The 4,123-nt window shown below is 43.5% G+C and overlaps 1 pseudogene; it reads left to right on the top strand.

The window, feature by feature from the left end:
* The first annotated feature begins 3,212 nt into the window (after positions 1 to 3,212).
* LOC148941540 (uncharacterized) lies at positions 3,213 to 3,919 on the top strand (annotated as a pseudogene).
* The last annotated feature ends 204 nt before the right edge of the window (positions 3,920 to 4,123 follow it).

The raw sequence follows: 4,123 nt of genomic DNA, 5'->3' as shown, positions 1-4,123 counted from the left end.
CTGCGGTTAGAACAATGAGAAGATCAGTGTCCCCTTCTGCTTGGTATACCTGACATCCAGCTTTGGTCAGGTACTCACTGGTCATCGTTATGATTGCTAGCTTATTCTTGAAGTTGCTTAGGAACACTTCTTTCTTTGTAGAACAGACCATATTCCTGCTAAAATTGATCTGCGGGCACGATCGTTTCCCTTTCCGTCTCAAATGGGTGATGTCTTTGATTGAAGGTGCTTGGTCGTATCCGTCGAAAATCACCGACGTCCTTTACGCCCCGTATTTCCGTGCAACGTAGTCAACGTACTTCTGGCAGATACTATCATAAGTTGAGTTTTTTTCCCAAGGAATTCGCTGAAGCAGTGCCCCACCATCGAGAACTATATGCTTGTCACTGAAATCTTTGACGAAGTCTTCAGTTTTCGGCTGCTCCTCTGCAACTAGACGCCACATCGCATCGGCGAGGGCAGGCTTATCGGCCGTTCGTGGAAGTCAGTTTGCTTCAAAAAGTGACGGAGACAGTGAACACAATTCATACTTAAAGTATGACTCCAAATTATCTTCGCCATTTCCAGCAACTGTCACCAGCCGCTGAAACATCAATGCTGGATCAACGGCAACTGACTGTCCGTTAACAACTTGTGCAGCTTTATTAGTAAGCGTTACGGCCACAGACTTTTTCTTGAATGTGTACGTGTTGACGTTTTCCCCTGTCATGCTATCCATGATTTCTTGTCCGACGGATCTAGCTGTGTCGACGTTGACTTTTTCATCAGCCGTAACTCCAGAGGTAATGTTTCACAAGCTCAGATCTTCTGCGAAAAGGGTATTCTCAGCAACAAAGCAAAGGAGCTTGCTAGTGTCATGGTTGTCGCGTTCAATCCTCGACTCTCTAACTTCTTTGTGCTGTTCGCTCGTCTGGTATTGGACCTTAGCAAAAGTTTGCATCGACGAATTAATGCACTACAAGTTGGTGCTGAGAGTAACCAAGTCAGCCTCTGCAACTCACTCATGCTGCTTCTCCTTGTAAGACCACCGTTAGTTTTCAACGAGCGCATGAGGACCTGCTCAATGACCAGATCTGACGACAAGCCCGCCCAAAATTTTTCGGATCTGTGGATAGCATGGCTCCCGTTCTGAAAATTGTCAAACCCGTCGGGGTTGGTAGTTTCCAACTGTTTCATATTTTGCAGGTACACACTGGCAGACTTCGCATATAGGAAGTGGTTTGACGCTGCGAAATAGGGCAACATAGCTTCAACTGCCTGAAGGTGAAGATCCCAGTTCCCCGTACGCTCTGCTTGGATGAACTTCTTCAGTATGTCCATCATTTCCATATATTGTATCCACAGTCTCGCCGTACGGGACTTTTCCGAAAGTGACTGTTTAAGAGAAGAAAAGTTCTCGGCGACTTTTGCCAGGGATAGATTTTCCTCTATGCTTCGCATGTCTGTGTGACCTTTCAGTGCAACAAGAAAAACAGTGAAGAACTCCATAAGCACATCGGAGGCACTGATTATTTTTTCCGCGTCTGCTGAATCAGCACCATCTTCAGTGCCGCAAAGCTTAGTGAAGAGAAGTGTGTTCAGTGCCCAGTCAATCAGTATGTGTCCTTGTATAGCTCTGGAATCAGCTTTCCCAGAAATGATTTGTAGAACAGTATTTGGCGCATATATTATTTCCAACGTGTCATGAAGTCCAGAGCCTTCCATAATCTGTCCAATGGCCCCAATGTAACTCATGAGTGTGTGGAAGCCACCCAGCCGCAGGACGATTTTTTTTATAGGACTCGCATCCGTCTCGGTAGCAATAATGGTAAGAGCTTTCTATTAAAGTGGCTGATCGAAAGTTAGTACTGGAGTCGCACCGTATCTGGAACACTGTTCGCAGACGAAGCTGAGTGTGGAGTAGATACAAATGGGATCACTTGAGCTCATATCTATCATGGGCATGAAGAAAATGGAGGATTTTCCTCTGTAAGAGCCTGACTGCGTATCAACATACAGCTCGCTCATAGCTCCCTGCCAGCTAGGCAAGGGTGCAGGAAAAAGTCTTGACATCTTCCATAGCAAGTCGGAATATTTTGAGGGATCCAGAATTGAAGCTCGTGGTAGCGGATCGTACAGAAGGTTAGGTTGTCCTAGTGTCTGTCTGAGATATTTAATGGGAATTCGGTTCGGTTCAGTTATCTGCCTTGAAGTAACAAACTTTCTCCTCTCAAGTACTGTTGAAGACCTCAACAGTGGCGTCACAGAAAGAATTATGCCCATGCCGTGAAAAGTGCCGTTACCATCAAGGGTTTGGACGTTGTGGTCGACGTTATCAGCTATGTGCTGCATGCAAAAAGTTCCTTCCAGACCCTCTATGTTTATGCTGTTAGAAACAGCAGCGTTACGCTCGAAGAGCTTCGTCTCGTAATATGATAAGCTGAAACCCATAGCACTGAGCATGTCAATTAGAAAGCGGCTGCCAAACTGATGATGCAATTGGGCATCTACTCCAATGTGAAGGGGTCGTCTGATTATCTTTGGCCGACAGGTTTGTAACATGCACTGACCTATTGTCTCAACCTTTCCTTTTATTTTGTCTCCTACGAACAAAATTTCTAGAAAAAGCCGCAAACATGGGTGTAGGTTTTCGAGGTTGTATGTTATCTCCCCGTGGTTTTCAGAATTGGGGTACACCTCCATTTGTTGTTTAATACCTTTGGCATCACTTTTGATTATAGCTGCTGCAGCTCGGACGATAGCTTCCTTCTCCAGTTCCACGTCGAAATTTTTTTGTTTTAAGTAATACTCGTGAAGAATGGCATGAGCTGTGGCTCTTAGCGTAATGACGTTCTGTCTGTCGTTTATCTCTGCAAATACTGCGCTTTCACTAAATCTATCTCGCATCTTCTTTTTCCTGTATCTTTCACTATATCTTTATCTGAGACAGTGATTGAGACAGTCATTGAGACAATTGAATTTTTCTGCAGAACTGGTTGAGTCTGCCTAACAGTCCAGTGAAAAAGGCAGTCAAGCCTACCAGCCGCAAACCCAGGAGTGCGCATAGAGAACCCCCAGGTACAGTCAATTTTTTATCCGCCGAGTGCCTACATCTCTAATTCGTTAGTATTAGACCCTTTTATAATTGATTGTGCCAGCCGGAAGATTCCTTGCTTTTTGCTGTTGGCTTGTAGCTTGATTAGCCTAGTTTGGAGTTCACTTTAGCCTACATCATGGGTGACAACTCTAAAAGGAGCTATAGACCACCTAGTCACAGAGAGATGAGATCAGACTGCTCCATCTAATACAGTGGAGCTGAATCTATCAATGAGCAGATTACTATGCTCACCTCACACATTAATACCCTTAAAAACAAGCAGAAGCTAATTGCAGATTCACTTAATGACCAAAACCTTAAATCTACTATGGCAGAAGTTGTCAGTGAGGCACTGTCTAATGAGGTTGGTTCTTTGGTTGAGGCCTCTGTTAAAAAACTTGCCTCTAGTCACCTACCTCCTGCTTTTGATGCTAACAACATGGAAATTATTAAACAAGAGGTATATAAAAGTCTTAAAATGGATTTTGATGTGCTTGTGGAAAAATCACTAAAACAATATGATTTGAGGATGTCAAAGCTTGAATCATCTCTTCATTTGCTTGACTCAGGTTTGTCAGAGCTGCAGAAATCTCTGAAACCAATTCAACTCAATGTGGATTGTCTGGGCGATCAGTTTGACCAAATGAAAATTTCAAATCAGCTGATCCTATTTGGTTTCAAAGAAGACCCTTATCCAGAAGTTTCTGAAAGCAAATTTCTTGGATTTTACAATACTAGATTTCCTGGTATTCCTTTGACTAAGAATGACATCGTTTCTGTTAGAAGGATTGGAAAACAAGGCTCAGGTTTGAAATCTCGCCCACTTGTTGTGGAATTTTGTAGTCCAAGAATGCAGCATTTTATTCTTAGAGAAAAGAAGAGTTTTCTAGGTAGTGGTGTCTTTATTTCTGAGTCATTGACAAAGCCTAGACTTCAGTTACTTAACTATGCTAAATCAAAGCTTGGGAAGAGGTCTACATGGTCTAGGGGAGGAGAAATACTCACCGAGCTTTCTGATGGCCCAGGTTATTACTGTGAAAGAGGCAA

This window comes from Artemia sp. Qi Xiang Cuo, chromosome 18 (genome assembly GCF_049724085.1).
Source record: "Artemia sp. Qi Xiang Cuo chromosome 18, ASM4972408v1, whole genome shotgun sequence".
NCBI lineage: Eukaryota > Metazoa > Arthropoda > Branchiopoda > Anostraca > Artemiidae > Artemia > Artemia sp. Qi Xiang Cuo.
This window is presented reverse-complemented; position numbering and strand designations above follow the sequence as displayed.